Raw genomic sequence first — 22,427 nt, 5'->3', positions numbered from 1 at the left:
CAGCATCACCCGACTTAACTCGACTACATTCCATTATCCTCGTTTTGCTTTTGTTGATGTTCATCTTATATCCTCCCTTCAAGACACCATCCATTCCGTTCAACTGCTCTTCCAAGTCCTTTGCTGTCTCTGACAGAATTACAATGTCATCGGCGAACCTCAAAGTTTTTATTTCTTCTCCATGGATTTTAATACCTACTCCAAATTTTTCTTTTGTTTCCTTTACTGCTTGCTCAATATAGAGATTGAATAACATCGGGGAGAGGCTACAACCCTGTCTTACTCCTTTCCCAACCACTGCTTCCCTTTCATGTCCCTCAACTCTTATAACTGCCACCTGGTTTCTGTACAAGTTGTAAATAGCCTTTCGCTCCCTGTATTTTACCCCTGCCACCTTTAGAATTTGAAAGAGAGTATTCCAGTCAACATTGTCAAAAGCTTTCTCTAAGTCTACAAATGCTAGAAACGTAGGTTTGCCTTTCCTAAATCTTTCTTCTAAGATAAGTCGTAAGGTCAGTATTGCCTCACGTGTTCCAGTATTTCTACGGAATCCAAACTGATCTTCCCCGAGGTCGGCTTCTACTAGTTTTTCCATTCGTCTGTAAAGAATTCGTGTTAGTACTTTGCAGCTGTGGCTTATTAAACTGATTGTTCGGTAATTTTCACATCTGTCAACGCCTGCTTTCTTTGGGATTGGAATTATTATATTCTTCTTGAAGTCTGAGGGTATTTCGCCTGTTTCATACATCTTGCTCACCAGATGGTAGAGTTTTGTCAGGACTGGCTCTCCCAAGGCCGTCAGTAGTTCCAATGGAATGTTGTCTACTCCGGGGGCCTTGTTTCGACTCAGGTCCTTCACTGCTCTGTCAAACTCTTCACGCAGTATCGTATCTCCCATTTCATCTTCATCTACATCCTCTTCCATTTCCATAATATTGTCCTCAAGTACATCGCCCTTGTATAGACTCTCTATACACTCCTTCCACCTTTCTGCTTTCCCTTCTTTGCTTAGAACTGGGTTTCTACCTGAGCTCTTGATGTTCATACATGTGGTTCTCTTATCTCCAAAGGTCTCTTTAGTTTTCCTGTAGGCAGTATCTATCTTACCCCTAGTGAGATAAGCCTCTACATCATTACATTTGTCCTCTAGCCATCCCTGCTTAGCCATTTTGCACTTCCTGTCGATCTCATTTTTGAGACGTTTGTATTCCTTTTTGCCTGCTTCATTTACTGCATTTTTATATTTTCTCCTTTCATCAATTAAATTCAATATTTCTTCTGTTACCGAAGGATTTCTACTAACCCTCTTCTTTTTACCTACTTGATCGTCTGCTGCCTTCACTACTTCATCCCTCAGAGCTACCCATTCTTCTGCTACTGTATTTCTTTCCCCCATTCCTTTCAATTGTTCCCTTATGCTCTCCCTGAAACTCTGTACAACCTCTGGTTCTTTCAGTTTAACCAGGTCCCATCTCCTTAAATTCCCACCTTTTTGCAGTTTCTTCAGTTTTAATCTACAGGTCATAACCAATAGATTGTGGTCAGAGTCCACATCTGCCCCTGGAAATGTCTTAAAATTTAAAACCTGGTTCCTAAATCTCTGTCTTACCATTATATAATCTATCTGATACCTTTTAGTATCTCCAGGGTTCTTCCATGTATACAACCTTCTATCATGATTCTTAAACCAAGTGTTAGCTATGATTAAGTTGTGCTCTGTCCAAAATTCTATCAGGCGGCTTCCTCTTTCATTTCTTAGCCCCAATCCATATTCACCTACTACGTTTCCTTCTCTCCCTTTTCCTACACTCGAATTCCAGTCACCCATGACTATTAAATTTTCGTCTCCCTTCACTATCTGAATAATTTCTTTTATTTCATCATACATTTCTTCAATTTCTTCGTCATCTGCAGAGCTAGTTGGCATATAAACTTGTACTACTGTAGTAAGTGTGGGCTTCGTACCTATCTTGGCCACAATAATGCGTTCACTATGCTGTTTGTAGTAGCTTACCCGCATTCCTATTTTCCTATTCATGCAATTTTACGGCTGGATATTTAATTATTGTGACAGTGGCAACCAGCACCCTACTAATGCCATATTCGAACATACTGTAATGTCTTTCCTACCCATCCGCACTGACTTAAATTTTCTACATTTAGAGCAAGCTGCCATTCAGTCACACCATCTAGAAATGTTGTCCCCGTCACTTCAGTCACTGAACGACTACACCTTCCTGTACAACACAGCTTCATCGCAAACAGTGGGAAATCGTTGTTCACACTATCCGTCACATTATTTATGTCTAGAGAGAATAAGAGCAGACCTATCACGCCTCCCTCGATTATTCTGGTGGTACCCTTGTCTCCGATGAACACTTGTTGTTGAGAACAACTTTCTGGGTTCCGTTACTTAAAAGAAAAAAAAAAACCTTTGAGCCACTCATATATCTGAGAACCTCAACGATATGCTCGGCTGTTAATCAGCAGTTTGCTATGGGGCACCGTGTAAAATGCTTTGGAGAAATCTAGGAGCATGGAATCTGCTTGTTGCCTGTCATCCAGTTTTTGTTGGATATCATGTGAGAAAAGGACAAGCTGCGTTTTGCTTTCTAAATCTATGCTGATCTTTTCCGTCTCAAGGTAATTTATTATATTCGAACCCAGACTGTCTTAAAAAATTCTGCAGCAGACCGCTGTTGACGATATGGGTCTGTAATTATTCGGATTCATTCTTATAACTTTTTATAAACAGGATTCACTTGCACTTTTTTCAGTCGCTTGGGACTTAACGCTGGGCGAGAAATTCGTGATAACTGCAAGTTAAGTACGGGGCCAATGCTGTAGAATACTCTCCACAAAACTGAACTGTGCCTGCCGGGGTGGCCGAGCGGTTCTAGGCGCTACAGTCTGGAACCGCGCGACCGCTACGGTCGCTGGTTCGAATCCTGACTCGCCCATGGATGTGTGTGATGCCCTGAGGTTAGTTAGGTTTAAGTAGTTCTAAGTTGTAGAGGACTGATGATCTCAGAAGTTAAGTCCCATAGTGCTCAGAGCCATTTGCAAACCGAACTGTGATTTCATCTGGACCTGGCGACTTATTTGTTTTCAACCGCTTCAGTTGCTTCTCTCCAACATGGGTGCTTATTTCTGCGTCTCCTATGCGGGAGTCTACACAACAGTCAAACGATGGTATGTTTGTACGTTCCTCCTGCTCGAATGGTTTCTTAAACGTGAAATTTAAAATTTCAGATTTCCTTCTGCTGTCTTCTGTTGCCACCCCAGGCTGGTCTACGAGTGACTGGGTAGAAGACTTCGACAAGTTCAGTGATTTTACATGGGTACAGAATTTTCTCGGGTTCTCGGCAAGATGTTTCGCTAAGGTATGGCAGCTGATGTAGTTGTATTCTTCGCAAATTGATCTTCTTGTGGACGCTCAAATTTCTAATAACTTTTGCCTGTCAACATTCGTGCGTTGTTTTTTGAAGTACGAGTCAAACCACGGAGGGTCCTTCTCATCCTTAATCCACTTACTGGCACATACGTCTCCAGAACATTATTTACGATCAGTTTAAATTTTGCCTATAATTATTCTACATCCGTCATATTGGAGCTAAATGATGTTCATTCATTGTATAAGTGGGATGCTAACAACAGCTTGTCTACTTTTTCTCACATAAATTCTCTGTCAGCTTTCTTGACAGAGCCATTAACATCACTAACCATCGTCACTATGATGACATCATGATCACTAATTATTGTCTCTATATTGACACTGTCGGCAACGTAAGGCCTGTTTGTAGCTACAAGGTCTAAAATATTTCCATTGCATGTGGGTTATCTAACTGGTTGTTCAAGGTATTTTTCGAAAAATATATTTAAATGTACTCGCAGACTGTCTATCCGTACCATCTGCAGTGAATCCACAGATGTCTGAGTTTGTACTCGTTAGGTTAGAGTCGCCTCCAGATAGTATTGCACGATCTGGATACGTCTATGCTACTAAGTGCGGACTTCCTTTGAATGACTCTACAATTGTTACAGCGGAATTAGGTGTTCAGTAAAAACGTCCGATAATTGATCGCTGGTATATATCCACATGACATAAAAGGTTGCATAAATTATTACGGGAATGATTTGACGATAGGAGTAGATAAGTAATTGTGCCCGTATACTTGGTACAAACGAATTTTCACCGGTGCACTCACAAACAATGGACACTGGGGAACAATATTCCGCCTCAAAGCAATTGGGGCGGCTGGGAGAGAAAAAACGATTACCGACGCTAGAGATCGAACGATCGACCATATGATTCGGGGGCTTGTAGAACATACACTGACGGAAAAAATAGCAACTCTAAAAATTGAAATGAATCGCTCGGCCACACCGGCCGGCGTGAATAAATGTTTGATGAGGTAAAAGAAATTATTCAGGTAGTTAAAGCAGATGGAAATTTAAGTATGATGGGAAACTGGAATTCGATAGTAGGAAAAGGAAGAGAATGGAAAGCGGTAGGTGAATATGGAATGGGGGAAAGGAACGAAAGAGGAAGCCGTGTGGTGGAATACAGCACAGAGCATGAATTAATCATCGCTAACACTTGGTTTAAGAATCGGTTTCATGTTGATTACATAATAGTAAGACAGAGATTTCGGAATCAGATTTTAAATTGTAAGACATTGACAGGGGCGCGTGTTAACTGTGCCCACAATTTATTGCTTACGACCTGTAGATTAAAACTGAAGAAAATGCGAAAAGGTAGGAAATTAAAGATATGGATACGTTGAGAGCAGGGGAAAGGAATACAGTAGAGAACGGATGGGTTAGCTATGGAAATTAAAGATATGGATACGTTGAGAGCAGGGGAAAGGAATACAGTAGAGAACGGATGGGTTAGCTATGAGAGATGAAATAGTGGAGGCAGCAGAGGTTCAAACAGGTCAAAAGCCTAGTAGAAAGCCCTAGATATCACAGGAGATGTTGAATGTAACTGATGAAAGGAGAAAATCTAAAAATGAAGCGAATGAAGCAGGCGAAAGGAAATATAATGTATAAAAATTGAGAATGACAGGAATTACAAAATGGCTAAGGAGGAATGACTAGATGACAATTATAAGGATTTAGACGCAATTTCACTAGAGTAAAGATAGATACCGCCTACACGAAAACTATATGGGTCTTTGGAGAAAAGGGGCTCAGCTGTCTGAATATCAAGAGCTCAGAAAGAACGCCAGTCCTAATCAAAGAAGAGAGATCTGAAACGTGGAAGGCGTATATAGAGGATCTATAAAAGGAAGATGAGCTTGAAGGCAATATTACAGAAAGGGAAGAGGACGTAGATGAAGATGAGATGGGAGATATGAATTTGACAGAGCACTGAAAGACCTAAGTCGAAACAGACCGCTGGAACACACGACATTCCGTCACACTACCGATAGCCTTGCGAGAATCAGCCATGACAAAAGTAAGATGAATGAGAAAAATGAAATACCCTCACCGTCAAGAACAATATAATAACTCCAGTTCCAAAGAAAGCGGGTGCTGACAGATGTGAATATTATCCAAGTATGAGCTTAATAAGTCATCGTTGCAAAATACTAACAGGAATTTTTTACAGAAGAATGGAAGAACTGGTGGAAGCCGACCTCGGGCTATATCGGTTTAGCTTACGGAGAAATGAAACACTCGCGAGGCAATACTGACCCCACGACTTTTCTTAGAGGACAGTTCGAGGAAGAGCAAACCGACTTTTATGACGTTTATACACTTTGAGAAAGCTTTTGAAGTTGTTGACTGGAATAATCTCTTTGAAATTATGAAGGTAGGAGGGGTAAAACACAGGCAGCGAAAGGCTTTCAAAATGTATACAGAAACCAGAGGGCAGTTACAAGGTAGACGGGCATGAAAGGGAAGAAATGGTTGAGAAAGAAGTGACACAGGGTTGCAGCCTATCCCCGTTGTTGTTCAATGTGTACGTTGAATAAGCAGTAAAGGTAACTAAAGGAAAGTTTGTAGAAGAAATTAAAGTTCAAGGAGCCGAAATAAAAATTTTGAGGTTTGCCGATGACATTGTAATTCTGTCGGAGACCGCAAATGACTTGGAAGGGGAGAGTTGAGCGGAAGGGGCAGTGTCTTGAAAGGAGGATGTAACATGAACAACAACCAAACCAAAACAAAGATAATGGAACGCAGTCGATTTAGATCTGGAGATGATGAGCGAATTAGATTAGGAAACGAGACACTTAAAACAGTAGACGAGTTTTACTGACTGGGCAGTAAAATAACTGATGATGGCCTAAGTAGAGAGGGTACAAAATGTAGACTGGCAATGGCAAGGGAAGCGTTTCTGAAGAAGAGAAACTTGTTAACACTGAATATATATTTAAGTATAGGAAGTCTTTTCTGAAAGTATTTGTATGGCGTCCAGCCATGTATGGAAGTGAGACATGGATATTAAACAGTTTAGACAAGAAGAGAATATGCAGCGGGGCGGGTTATATTTTTCGTTCGTCGTATTGGTCAAATTTAAAATCCACCTACCTCATTACGGCGTCCGCTCACTGGCCGTTTACTCTGCAGACGTAGATACACGATGACGAAAAAGCAGCGGCGAAGAAAGACGTCGCCTAATTTCCGTCCTGCAAAGTCCTCGTAAACTCTCGTAGCAGTTCCTGTATTGCGATTTAACATAATTTCGGATGGTAATGTGGTTCATTTCGACTGAAATAAGTGTGCTAGTATTTTCAGACTAGTAATGGAAAATGAAAATGAGCGTTTGGCGTCATTGGCCGGGAGGTCCCTTACGAAGCAGGTCCGGCCGCCTTGGTGCAGGTTTTATTACATTCGACGCCACATTGGGCGACCTGCGCGCCGGATGGGGATGAAATGATGATGAAGACAACACAACACCCAGGCCCTGAGCGGAGAAAATCCCCGACCAATCCGGGAATCGAACCCTGGCCCCTTAGGACGGCAGTCCGCCACGCTGACCAGTCAGCTACCTTTCTTTTTTTTAATCTCATTTTGTTCGCTTTCGTTCGTTTCATCTGCTCGGGGCGGACGTCGTAAGACACCCATTTTAAGTTCGTCGTTGATCAATTAACTCAGATTTTTTTAATACAGAGGGCAGCTAACCCTCTGATCGAACACGCTGAGCTACTGTGCCGGCGTTATCGGGGAGGACAGAGTAGTAATGTTTATTGCTGAATAACACAAATTCACGCGCTACAAAGTCCTTATTTCGTGAAAAACTGTTCTTTCGTTCTTAATTCTCAGTTAAACCACAAACTTCACAGGCAAAGCAGCCAGAATTTTGCATAAGTCCGACCCAATTGACCACGCGATCTCACAGTCACAGATGCGCTTCTAATAGTGAGATTCACATTCAGTCCTTTTCAGTGGTGTTCTATTAAAGAAACATGCCACGCGGAATTTACACAGACCGAAAGTTCACACGCAGTTGTCTTTCCAACAAAACAATTCTAAAACTTCCAACTTTCAACAAACTGTTCGAAAATTCAACTGCTTTCATGGCAACAGAATCTAGGCGCAAGAAACCAATTACTCCTTCATTTTACACATAATGAAGACTGAAACGTTCAACATGACCTGCACGTCCAATGGCTGTCTAGCAACTCTTCGGATGCTGCTTCTATCACCGCATATCTATCTAGCAGTGCGCGGAAACTGCTTAATTCTGATTGGTTGATTCGTTTGACTGGCCAGTCAGTGTCATCATTCGAGATCACTCTCACGCGAGAACTCACCTAAGCCAATCACTGTTCAGAAAAGCATGTGCGTCTTTTCAGAATGCAAATATTAATATAATGTTTAATGAAACCAAATATAATGTTTAACAAAACCAAACCAAAGGAAAACTAACCTGGGAATTCATTTAGAAAACTATTATTCTGCAAATGGCTATTGTGGCTCCCTTCTTACAAAAGCAAGTACTCTTAGACACACGTCATCAGCAATGAGGGTACAAATATCTTTCCCGCACTGTGATTACGTAACGTATTACATAAAATTAATCTTGAAATTTAACATATGTGCCACATACACACTCTCACTCAATCTCATTTATTTCTGCAACGACATAAAACACAAATAATAATTTTATCCGAATTTCATATTACGAAAATGAAAAATAATTAAAGTTTTTATATGAAAATCTCAATTAATCAATTCTGCACACTGAGAGGTCTGTTTATGTTTTCAAATGATACCAAAATTTAAACTGTTATAGTTCCTAACTGAATTTAATGCCCTAAGAGTCGGTTTTTGACTTTTTAAGTAGTTTTTTCTATCTCCGAAACTGTGATAGTTACAGGGTTGAAATTTTTATACAATCTTTTCCTGAATAACAAAAGGTAGTGTACCGATTTTGAAAATGATTGAATAATATGTAATATAGTTTATTTAGTTCATAGGTGGTGTGAATATATGCTTCTACTGAGCGACACGTTAGCGGGTTAGCCAGTTCACACGGCGGCTCACCGCGACAGCTGTGTCATGAGTCATCGCTAAGACACAAATCTGCAACCTCCAAAGCTCTAAAATAGCGGGCCATACTGCAATGAATGTTATCGCATAATAACTTGCAACATCACAAATAGAGGCTTTTGAAATGTGCTACTACAGAAAAATAGTAACGATCAGGTGGGTAGATCATGTAATTAATGAGGAGGTACTGAGCAGAACCGAGGAGAAAAGAAATTTGTGGCACAACTTGACTAAAACAAGGGATACATTTTGAGACGTGAAAGAATCACCAGTTTCGTACTGGTGGTAAGTGTGGGTGTATAAATTGTAAAGGGAGACCAAGCGATGAATACAGTAAGTAAATTCAGAAGGATGTAGGTCGCAGTAACTATTCGGAGACGAAGAGGCTTACAGGGAATAGAGTAGGGTGTTCATTTCATTTTCATTGAAAAAGGGGACATTTAAAATAAATTAGAGAAAAACCTGGAACAATGAAGAAAAAAACGGGACATAAATATTGTATTGACTAAATTTAATACACATACAAGTTTACCTTTACAACGTGCACTCAGATGATCCCATATCACTTTTTACAATTATTCTGCCACACTATCTCCGTACTTTTCACTTTTATGTACTTTATCAAGAAGTGCATTTTCGTTTGAAATTGTATCATAAAAGTCAGTACGCGATACACCATTAAAGTGTGTTTTGGCAATGTGCAAGGCCTTTCACTGTTTCAACTTTCATTCTGTTTTTCTTTATCTGACCACAAAGAGTTCACTAACGAAAACACACGTTCCACAGCAGCATTTGACCCAGGAATTGCCAGACAAAACTCCACCAAATGAATCATGTGTTTTTCATGTTAGTGTTTTTACTTTTGAAATAAGCAAATATTTTCCACCAAGTTTCACTAACACTTTCTTTGTCTCCTTCTTCACTTTTTATGAAGTTCTGTGCACATGAAAATTCATCGAACAGTTCGTCTTCATCAACAGGAAAATTTGGTACAATACTTTTAACAAAAATTCAACAGTCCAAGATATCCTTCCACTGTAGCTGCTCCTTTTCAGTATTAACCCAGTCAAATGCTTTAAAAGGTGTGAGAAATGGTGAACACCATTCTTTAATATACTCAATGCAAGAGTCATAGAAGACGTCAGCATAAATATGAAATTGTTCTACAGTAATATCACCCTCTTCTTCCAGCTTTCTTAGAGTCTCATTTACAAAGGATGTGACAAATCTTCCAGATTTTCTACATTGAAATTTGCCCAATAATTTATTTCTTGATAAACTTCCACTATTGTGATTTCTTGTTTGTCAATATATTTAATTGTTGTGGAGAAAGGTTTTACCTGGCTAACAAGAAAATGTAGAAGAACAATAGACTCAGGATTATCAAAGAATTGTTTAAGGATAATAGGACACTTATCAAGGGAAATGAAATATAATTTCAAAGCAGGAAATATCTCTACAGTTCTTTCCAATGCTAGTAGCAGAGATAGCCACCTTGTCTTGCTGTGCCCAAGTACAGTTTTGTATTCAGTTTTAGCAAACTTACAGAATGACTTCAGAGATTCAACCCTTACTGTATATATGTGCAAATGCTGGTACATTTTGTTTACCATTAATTGGCAGTCGATCGATAGACAATCTGAGCCAGTTTGTAAGGAATTGTGCACCACTTGTGCTGGAGAGCCAACACCTACTACATTATTCACTGTGTTCTGTTGCAGTTTATACAACAAATTGTTTTTTCCTTTCCTCTGCTTACCACCAAAATTGGAGTTAGTGTTGTCTGCAGAAACTGCAATTATCTTTCCCTCAAGATCATATTTCTTTAAAACCTCCAGCACATAATTCTGAAGTAAATCTGAAGTTTCTCCAGCTAAATTAACCAATTCGAGCACTTTCACCGTGATGCCATTTTCGGGGTGAAAATACCTGATAAGGAGAGGAACCAACTTCAAATCCAGATGATTCGATGTATCAATCATTACAGAAATGAATCGAGCACTTTTCAGTTCATTTAAAACCTGCTGAGCTGCATACGGTGCAATAACATTTGGAATGACTGCATTACATCTTGTGTGTCCACATGTGAATTTGGATTGAAAAGTTTTTTAACAACTGCTGTAGTACAGTCCATTGACTTAAAGCTATGGTTATGCATTGCACTGTGGTATGCAAACGTAGCTTCTTGTGCTGCCAACTGCCTACTCATTTCTGTTACTGATTTTTAAGTTTACATAGTAGTCACTCATGCATTTATTTGCTCTTTTCGTTTGATCACTCATGCTGTGTTTCTTCGTCTTAATGTGATTCACAATGTCAGACCTTCCACCATGACCAATAGCAAGTTTTGATCTGCGCAACGTACATTCTATAGTTTCTCCACTACCAGTGATAAAAGGAAACTCGCTTTTTATATTGCTGTTAAAATTACACTTTCGTTTTGGCATAATGAAACAGTGATTGGACAGTGCGAAACATTAACAGTGTGGTGACGAAAGCCAGAGAGCAAGTATCAGTGGTGTAGAGTATATCTGGACCGAAAGGACGGATTCAATGGGTAGATTTAGAAGAGAAGAATCTTCGTTGTTATTCGTAACCTATAGTGCGTTTAAAATTACTTGCGACTTTTGACAGTTCGGTACATGTTTGGGGTATGCTGTAAGTCATTACACGCTTTCTAGCGTAAATAATTGCGCAGTTAATAGCAAGTCAAATAACCAGTAGCGTAAAATACTCTAGCCAAGAGGAATCATAAAAAAGGGACATTTGAGCGTCCCCAAAAAAACTTTCGGGACAGCGGGACATTTTGGTAAAAAAACGGGACTGTCCCGGGAAAAACGGGACGAATGGACACCCTAGAATAGAGCAGCATCAAGAGCTGCATCAAACCAGTCTTCAGACGGAAGATCATCACAACAACATCAGGTTCGTTCGAGATACAGTTGCAACCGTTGCAAGCACGCGAATGCGATCGAAGGAGGCATTCTCCCAGTTCCTGTGGTTCGTGACTCGGTGAAAGCTGTTCGAGTTGCGACTAATGGACGGTTGCGACTAGTTTCGATTGATCAGAGGAAATACTTCTGACTGGCTCCAAAGCCTTGACTAAGCCTGCTGCATAGAAATTAGCGCGCGCATCTGCAGAGCATTTTGTGTTCAGTCTCGTAGCATTGTCGTTGAAGATAAGAAGTTCTAGGTTCCTGCTAGCCATGTAAAGGAACTATACATCTTAAAACTTACGAAAATGTAGTACATCCTAAAGTAATTTTATTCCCTCGAGGGATTTTTCCTGTAGAAATCTGTTTTGTATATAAAGCCTGGGGTATCAAAAACAAAGGGATATCGCTATTCTTTAACTGACTTTCAAAATGAATAATTTTCTTTCTTACATACAAGGATCTGATCACAAAAGGCGGTAATTTGGGGTCACATACTACACTCATTGCTATAAATGAGACGCCAACATTAAGTTGGCTCACTTTAGAGGGGAGGTGGCATATTTATTTATTTCATTAACAGTACAGAATAACCCACCGCCTTGAAATGTGAGGTGGGTCGTATGCTTCTGAATGTAATAGCAAAGACTTCTCATTGTTACAGTCTTATTGGTATACAGTTTTTAATGCTTTTTTAAATAATATAAAGAACATAATATATAAAGATTTCTCTGAGGTTACAGCGAATTGAATGGTTAACAATTGTTAAAATGGCTCCATATAATTTGTTACTATATAGTTAAAGAGAATATTATTTATACAATGCAAATGTGAAAGAAAAAAAAGAAAATATAACACAATGTGCGTGGTTAAGAATAATTTGTAAAATATAGCGGGAAGTGAATGCTGTATATGGATGAGTAATACAATCTAAGTAGCATGTTGGATAGTAATGGCCTATTTCTATCTATTTCAGATGAGAAGCTCTCGGTACAACCTCGAGCTATTCTCATCTGAAATGGTTTGCGCTGATGTATGTTTACACACGTTATACAGATTAAATGCTGATTGAGCACTTCATCAGCATAGTTAGAAATAAGCATATTATGCTGTTACACATATATTAGTGAAACTGAGCTGCGTACTAGATTCTTAACCAGTGGACACTTTTCGGCCAATCCCTACCAACTAAACCATCGATAATTTTTGTTCAGATTAGATAGTTTCCGTCATTTGTAATGTTTGGGAATTTACTACGTTGTTGTTTTTTGACGCTGGTACTAATTATGTGCAATGTACTGTCAATTAGTAACAAAATTTGTGTTACCAAAATCAACGAGACAAGCTGATCACATTTTTTGATCATATGGATATAATCAGACTAAGTAAAAGATAACAGAATGTAGATGAGGCAAGTGGTGTCAGGGATAACTAAGAACGTCTTCAGTTGACATTTTGTATCACTGGTTCTCCAAGAAGAGCCGACGACAAATGGGAAACAGAAGCATTTGACTCAGTTTCATTCGTCGTAATCGACGTTTTTGGCCAGCGTGCAACTGCCATTAATCCTTTAAATACGGTAGCGAAACACTGCACCACTTACGTATTTTTTCATGCTTCGCACGACGCACTTCGCGAATTTCTCGTTGTTCTGATCAAATATTTACATTTATATTTTTGTATTGCGCTGCTTGTCTTGCACTGTAGCCGTCTTTTTTATGGTTATAATATATTGCGCGTTCTCCATTATGCAGAAAACAAGACACACGCAAACCATCACTCTGACTATTTTTAAAATTTCATAGTGTGTATGTATGTATGTGTGTTTTTCCTGCATAATGTGGTAGGCACAGTACTGTTCCTTAACCTAAAAAAGACAACACAATACAGTGCAAGAGAGGCCCAACACACATACAAATAGCACCCAAAATACTTGCGTAAACATTTTCATTTGACTTTGAGAATTAATTCCCGAAACACATAGTGCTAAGTATGAAAAAGATAAATACCCGCTGTACTGTTTCATTATTTAAATCAGAAATATTTCACAGCGCGAAGAGTGAAGAGGTGTCAACTAGCGCTGCAGGCGGTCAGACAACGAAACACACAAAATATGCGTTCGAGTAAATCCAAAGGGTCGAAACTATTACGAAGCTGCTCATGCGCAATAGAGACAGTTTGAAAGCGATTACAATCGGTTGTGATAGCTTCACTCGAACGAAGACATCCATTGCTACAGTGGTTTTGAAATACAGGAAAGACGAATAACGGAATTTCTAAGTTCGCTTAACGTAGCGACAGAGAGAGCGGCCTAGGCTATACAAAGAGAAAAGAATTCCTGTTCACAAAGCAGGCTAGCCGCTCCTTATGGAACGCTAAGATGTCTCTGTCACTCACAGCCCCTCGCATACTTTTCCCGGAAAGCGAGTACTCGGTGCAAAACAAAGCTCCTTTGAGGTTTGTTTTGCCCCAGTGCCTCCTGTCTCCGCCGTATAAAAGGTGCGATTCTGTCCCCAATTCAAGTATTCGTCGCGCACCGTTAACTACTTCTGTGAAAGCGGGGCTGGACACACATCGCACAGAGCGCGGAGCAGTTTCCGAAAACGGTACGAAGGCGTCTGGCCGTTCCCACCCTTTTGTCTCCCAAATACCTGCTGCGGCTTACGCTGTCCTCAGAAAAGGAGGCCCGCTATCCTCCAGGGGATCGTTCCTAACACACTGTCTGACTGCCCTGGCGTGTCCGTCTTGGCTCATCACGCACTCAACTGCGCTACGGAGAAAACCAGATGCAAAAGTTCCTTCAGTAAAGAGAAGGAGTTGAAACAGAGGCAAACGGCTTCCTTCTTGCAATCGCTAGTGTTATTCATTACAATCGTTAACTATTTTATTAAGTGATCGGAATTAAGTTCAGATAGTAATGACTCTAAATCAGATTATGTGTAACACGTGAGATGTGCCAGACCTGTAATAGAAGGTTCGTATGAGCAGTTGCCAGCGGGCTAGTGCTTATGCGCAGAGCTGAATTCGCGTATAGCAAGTAGCCAGATGCTACCCGGAAAATTTTTTTTCTGGCGCGCCCAAGCTGCCAGTTTCGCGTTTGCGCAGAGCAAGCTAAGTTATAGGGGGGGGGGGGGCTTCCCCACGTGACCCGTGTATATGTTTCGTCTCTTCGTAATATTGCTGGTCTCTTCGTTTACAGCTCCCACATCAAATGAAATCACAACAGATTTCTGTGGCCGGGAGCCATCAAGTGAATTAATATACATTCTCATAACCATGAAAGACCACAATAATTTAGTAGTTTCAATTTTCTGATTTTATATTATTTCCACCTTATTAGCAATCAACCATTAATGTCTTAATGAAGCTATTTCTGTCTGTTTTACAGAGAAATTTGCTTCTATTAATTTTTTTTCCGCTGAGGCAGTTAGTTTATTTCAAACGAAGTGTTTCATTCCACACTATCGGCTACTTTCAACTTCTTTCAATTTCAAGCGCAAATTTTCATTTTCTGGGACGAATGACATTATACCATAATAAAGAACCAAACATGAGAATACAGTACTGGACCTCCAAGAAAATTGGTATCACGAAAACCACATGAAAAGCTGAATATCAGGTACTTCAGAATGCATCTGGACATAGAAATGTGCAATTAGATCGAAATGAAGCATTTTAGTACGGTTTATAAAATTCCGATACGGTTGGTGTAGTCTTTGATGTCCTGTTCCTTTTATGACACTGTAAGATCTCCTAATGCTATATATGTACGAACATACGTAAACATTTACTTTGAAGCTGACTAAGTAGGCAAATTTGGTGAGTAGTTTTGAACTAAATATTTTGTTTCAAATATAATGACAGCTTAGCAGAATTTTGTAAATCTGCTTTCTGTGAAAGTGTTTTTCGAAAACAAGGCACTTGTCTAGTACTTCCTCTAGGCCTAAAGTTATTTCTTAATTTGGGTTTACGTCTTAGATTTATAGAATGCCATTCTGTGCTAAATTGTAGACTGGCAGCATACCGTGTTTTATCGTTTTAACTCCCCACATGGCTTCATATTTATTCCTAGAGTAGAATATGAACTGTCAGTTATACAGTTTCTTTCCCTCACAGACAACCTTGTTAATTTTTTACACATTTTGAAATAGTCATGAAATTTATTGTCCTTTATTTCGGTGTAAGCTACACAAGAAACTGTTTCAATTTTTTTTTTTGTTTGCAAGAAATTTGTATTCCATCCTACTAGCTTTTTGCAGTGATGTGCAGATGTAAATCTGTTGGAAATGCTACATAACAATATCGCAGAGAACGAATTAAAAAAAAAAAACTCTCAATATTACCCCTTAGCAAAATGTTATGGTACTTCGAGCTGTGGAGTCTAATTTTGAAATGATATTTTGCCAAGAACATCTGGGTGGGATATGATAAAACAATTGCTCTAAATACAACTCTGCATGTCCTCTCAACAACACGCCGCAGGGCTGCACATGGTCACGTGATGCCCCGCCACGCACGAAATTCCACCAGAAATGCAACGAAGAGCGTATGGGCAGAGCAAGCACCAAGCACAGGCTGTCTACGTCATCGTAGCTGCGGATGCGCAGTACAGCCTGTTGTCTGGCGCTGTCTGGTAATTGCTCAAACGAACCTAGAGTAACATGTATCACCTGTATCGGGACACTTTCGTACTCCGTGATCAATGCCATCCAGAATTTTCTAGGGAAAAAACTACGCTCCGAATGTGGCGGACATGATTACAATATAGTTTTATGATTAACTCAAGAGAAAGAGTTTCGCAAACTAAGTCGATAATTCGTCGGTCCACCACTGGCCGTTATTAGCGGAGTTATTCGGCTTGGCAGTGGCTGATAAATTTGTTGAACGTCCTCCTGCGGGATATCGTGCCAAATTCTGCCGACTGGCTCGTTATATCGCCAAAATGCAGAGGTGTTTGGAGGACCCGGCCATAATGCTCCAAATGTTCTCGTTTTGTGAGAGATTCGGCCACCACGCTGGCCAAGGTAGGGTTTGGCAAGCAAGAAGACAAGCAGTAGAAACTCTCGTCGTCTGCGGTCGGGCAGTATCTTGCTAAAATGTAAGCCCAGAATAGTGTGCAAGGAAGGGCAACAAAACGGGGCGTAGAATATCGTCGACCTATCGCCGTTGCGTAAGTGTGCCGCAGATGACAACCATAGGAGTCCTTCTATGAAAAGAAATGGCACCCCAGACCATCACCAATGATTGTACGGCCGTATGGCGGGCGACGATCGAGTTGGTATCCCATAGCTGTCCGTGGGGTCTCCAGACACCTATTCGCTGGTCATCGCAGCTCGCTTCGAAACGAGACTCATCGCCGAAAAGAATTCTACTCCAGTCAATGTGATTGTGTGACGAAGACGTGTGTGGAGACGCCCCAGACGGCGGTGGGATACCAACCTCACTACCGACTGGACAGAATTTCGCATGATATGCCTCAGGACATCCAACAACTCTGTCAATCAATGCCAGGCCGAACAATTGCTTCCTTAAGGCGCAGAGATGGACCAACGCGTTATTGACCTGCTCAATTTGTGTAGGTCCTGCTCTCGAATAAATCATTCAATTTTTCTGAAATTGTAATCATTTAAGTGGACATCACATCTATCGATTTTCGTCCTTTTGGGATAATTTCTTCGTAGTACGTCGTTTGTTATCTATTAGAGTGTATTTCTTGTTAAACTGGACACATTTGTGTTGAATGTGTTCCAAATTTTCCTTCATTCTTCTCTAGACCAAGGTAAGGTAATGCTTGATTTGTCTCCCACAGTAGCAACTTGGATATGAAGTACTTATTGGCTGCAAGTACTACACATGTGACCACATCTGCATATGCAGTATAACCAGAAAGCCACTGTACAGTGCATAACGGAAGTTACATCGTACTACCATTATCGGTTTTCCGTCCTGTTCCATTTGTGTATTGAGAGTGGGCAAAATTAATGTGAACACGCCTCCGTAAGTGCTCTAATCTCTCTTATCGTATTCTCAGCGATTGCTGCGCGAGCTGTACGGCGGTGACAGCCTAATGGTTCGCACAGTCTTCATCAAATACAGGTTGTCCCATTTTTATCAATTGTTTCATGAGAATTACGTGGTCTTTCTTCTAAGATTTCCCCTTTAAGCTCATCGATAATTTCTATTAGACTTTACTCGCGCTATGCCGACCTTTGCCCATCCTAGCGGCGCTTCTCAGAATTCGGACATCTGTCGTCAACCCTTCTTGATAAGGACTGCAAACACCGGAAGAATACACTGTAACCAGCCGCATTAGCGTCTTGCGTGCCCATTCCTTTACAGATGCATTGCATTTTCCCACCATCTTGCGGTTTCTTTATGTTGTGATCGTTTGACGGTGCATGTGTGTCGATGACTGTGTCTCTTTTCTTTACTGAATCGAAGGTTACTGCGGAGGTACTTTCTAATACTGAACTGAAGTCTAGGACGTTGTTTATGACTGGTTTGTGTACTGGAGACCCTGTGCCAAACACTGTCTGTGTCCCCCATCTCACGGCGGTTTTTCCTTTGTGTACCCTGTAGCTGTTTGCGTTGGACTGGTTTTTCATCTGTGAAAGGCTTTTCTTCTATTGTGATGATTTTGGTGTGAAATTCTTCTGCACTGCTTGACGATTGCTAAGAAACAACTGACACTTGCTAGGGAATAACTGCCCATCGCTTCGGAACAACTGACAATTGCTACGGAATAGCCGACGAATCATAGTAAAAGGAAATGTAGAGGGCGCGATGCGTTAACTGTTACGAAGCCTGGGCACGAAAGCTCTGTATGCATTCGACAGTTCATGCAGTTAGTTCGATGTGGCACCGATTAGTGCAACATTCCGTGGGGTACGGCCACACGTCTGCAAGACATCATTTGAGTGGTTACGATGGTGGACGAGCTGTTGGACGATCGAAACCTGTCGAAGTGTCAATACTGCGCCCACAGTAATGGCAGTATCCAGAAGCGTCATGTCGCTATTAAAAAAGGCCGATAAACAACAAAATACTATACGAAAGCATGCCGATGGTCGTAAGCTGGACCAATGAACCGCAGTAGAATAGATTCGTAGCCCTAGTCGCGGAAAGGAACAGACACCTCACTCCCAGGTAGATAGCTGTAGACTTTGCAACCACTACCACTACAGTCACTCTGCCAGAACAATTTCGTGGCGATTAAATCAGACTGGTTTGTATCCTCAGAAGCGTGTTAAATGCATTCTACATCAAGCACGCAATTGTCGAGATACAGTTCGGTGATGTAGGGAGTATATTAGTTATGGGTTGGGTGGATTTGGGGGAAGAGACCAAACTGTGAGATCATCGGTCTCATCGGATTAGGGAAGGATGGGGAGGGAGGTCGGCCGTGTCCTTTCAAAGAAACCATCCCGGCATTTGACTGAAGCGATCTAGGGAAATTACAGAAAACGTAAACTAGGATGGCCAGACGCGGGATTGAACCGTCGTCCTCCCGAATGCGAGTCCAGTGTGCTAACCACTGCGCCACCTCTCTCGGTATATTGGTTATGGTGAGCAACATTGGTCCAGAGTGAAATTCTCCGACGAACCCCTCTTCACTGTGGCAAGAGATTCTGGCCACCGTTTAGTGTTGAGAGAGGGAAGCACATTAACCACCACAGAATATTCATGAACGTCACCAGTAAGGCCTAGCTGTTATGATGTAGAGAGACAATTTTACATAGTGGCCGAACACCGCTGTGTATCTTTGGACGAGGTGCGTAACAGCCCAGCGGTACTGTAGGGAGGTTAATCTGGATCATGCCCATCTTGTTAGGTGTGTGGTAGGTTCCAGCTTTCTCTTTATGGATGACAGTGCCCGCCCACGCACGATCGCTGTGGTGTCGGACACTCTGGAAAGTGAAGATATTGAACGCATGGAGTGGCCTGTGTACTCCCCAGACCTAAACACTACAGAGCATTCCTGGGATGCTACTGACACGTATTTCTCAACTAACACCTCTCACCGAACAGTACAACAACCCCCTTGAAGGAAGAGTGGGACAATATCTCCCAAGGACTCCTCAATAGTTCGTAGCCAGCATAAATAACAGGTGCAAAATGTGGGTTAGTGCCTGAGGAGAGGATATTCCTTACCGAGAGTCCGATATGAACTATTATGTGGGGAGTCTTACCCTTTGTCAAATATGAACGTTACTTATGTCTGTCATCCTGCTTCCCATGTGGTGAAATCTGTACCATTTTTCGTTATGAATATGCCACAGCACCTCTACTATATATGTACTGTGTCTCATGTCGTCCACTAGTTCCTGTAGTTATTCTTGTTCAGCAATGTTTCTGCTCCTTAGAAATTGTCAAGCGGTGTAGTATTTCTGTATGCTGTTTTAAGTTTGCCTAGTCCGACCAGCATGTGTGTGTTGAATGTACAAATATTGTGTTTGCGAAGAGGTTTAGAGAAACTGCGACCTTTCGCCTTTTTCATGACTTTCCTGGTCCCCCAGTATTCAATGACTAGGAAAGCCCAGCACCTTTATTGGAGCCTTAGGTAGTGGTCATTTCTGCTGTTGTGCTATCAAGATTTTTCGAGATGTAGGTGATTGTGGTGATCTCAGCTGCAGATCACAATTGTTAAAGACTTGATTTGTAGCGGCTGTCCAGTTTGGTGAAGAAACGTTGGCCACTAACGGCTGGATGCCACATCACACACTGATGAGCATAGGTCTGTATTAGCATTTGTTCCAACCTGGGTATTTTATTTCCCCAGTGGCTCACATATCTGGGAGGCTTCTTTCTATCAGCCACCTGGGTGGCACCCGATGAGGATCTAACAACCACACACGGTTGTTTAACAAGATCTATTGAATAACGTCGCCGTTGTCTGTTAAACAGATTACAACGACGGAAGATACCAGAGAGATGCAGGAAGACTTGTGGAAGACAGTTCACCCTAAACTAAGTGTAACATACTGCGTACAAACAGGCGTAGAAATCCGTCGCTGTTGCGTTATGCTACCGTCGATAAACCACTGTTTGCAGTAACATCCGTAAAATTCCTAGAAGTAACTGTTTTGAGATACCTCAAACACACTGACACTACATGAGTAGTTGTAGAAAATGCAGATTCCAGGGTCATATTCATTGGAAGATTCCTCCATGACAGAAGTGCCTCACAAATACTTGTCAAACCGAGTGTTGCGCATTACTCACGAGTCTGACTCCTTATCAAGCTGCGTTAATAGAAGAGGCAGAAAATATACATCGAAGGGCTGCCCGTTTCATCATGGAATCATTTATTAAACGCGAGATCGTTACGAAGTGGCAGGTTGCAAGAGAGACGTTGCGCATTACGAAGATGTTTACTGTTGAAAGTCCGAGATGGTTCGTTCCAAGACGAGTCAGCCAACATACTGCTTTCTCCCAGATACGTCTCGCAAAATGACCACAACGTGAAAAATCAGAGAAGTTAGAGCTAGTGCAGAGATTTACCGACAGTCTTTTCTTCCCACGTACCAGTTGCGAATGGAACATGGAACACTGGAGAGGGGCAACGATAAAGCTATCCGAAGCACCCTCCATCATTCACTGTAATGTGGCTTGTGGAGTGTAGACGCAGAAATTAATTTCATCGTGTCCGATGTTTTCACTTTGTGTATATCACAAAAAAAAAAAACCAGGTGATTGGAAGATAGATTCGATACTGAAACACTTGAGAAAAGCATTTATTGGAAGACACTTCAAATCGTAATTAAGACTGTAAGATCCTCCGATAAGGGTAACGGTCGTCGTCACTGCACGTCAGACAAGCAGCTAAGGCGTTTGAAGGTCTCCGGAGCGCAGAAGGACGAGATGTGAAGTGAACACGTATTGCCTGTTTTTGGAGCAGCCGCGGCTGTGTGTTATAAAAGCATACGCCGCGTCTTCAACTATTGATGAAATTTGATGCCTGATAATTAATTGCTCTAAATGTGCAGGGTGTTTTTAAGAGTTTAATCCGAATTCACTATACTATATCTTCTACATGAACGTAGACAAAAACTGGGGATAAATTTTAACTTACATATTCAAATGCACCTTTCGATCTTACAAGGGACATCTTTTAAATGCATGTTCGTACAAGCTTCGGGTACTTTTCACGGCAACGTTTAGAATCAAGCTTTTCAGTTACCTTCCACAAATGTAGAGAGGTTTGTCCCTGCTGTTGTGCTTGTGGTCTTTGTTCATAGAGTACTACTGTCCAGTAGTAACAATTCACTACAGCACAGAATTAGTGTGTTGCTGTTGAGCATGGTGAACTACACGTTTGCTGACATGACGTTATTATACGGCGAAACTCAGTGCAATGGGAGGGCTGGTCGTCAATTGCATGCGGAGCATCTTCCACACTTTCGCGCTCCCTCTTTGTTACGTGAATATTCCAGAATTCGAATAAAAATAGCTGCCAACATGAGTAACGGATACGTAGATAAGTGGATATCCTTAGAGTAGTGAAGCAACTTAATATCACTTGATAAAAGCAACTCTTCTTGGTTCAAATGGCTCTGAGCACTATGGGACTTAACAGCTGTGGTCATCAGTCCCCTAGAACTTAGAACTACTTAAACCTAACTAACCTAAGGACATCACACACATCCATGCCCGAGGCAGGATTCGAACCTGCGACCGTAGCAGTCGCGCGGTTCCGGACTACGCGCCTAGAACCGCGAGATCACCGCGGCCGGCCAACTCTTCTTGTCCAGACTGTATCCCAATTAGGTTCTTTTCAGAGTACGCTGATGCATTAGCTCCAATCTTAACAACTATATAAAACCGGTCGCTCGATGAAAGATCCGTACGCAAAGACTGGAAAGTTGCACAGGTCACACCAATATTAAAGAAAGGTAATAGGAGTAACCCACTTAGTTACAGGCCTATATCATTATCGCCAATATACAGCAGGATTATGGGACATATATTGTGTTCCAACGTTATGAATTA

Source organism: Schistocerca americana, chromosome 2 (genome assembly GCF_021461395.2).
Source record: "Schistocerca americana isolate TAMUIC-IGC-003095 chromosome 2, iqSchAmer2.1, whole genome shotgun sequence".
Taxonomy (NCBI): domain Eukaryota; kingdom Metazoa; phylum Arthropoda; class Insecta; order Orthoptera; family Acrididae; genus Schistocerca; species Schistocerca americana.
This window is presented reverse-complemented; position numbering follows the sequence as displayed.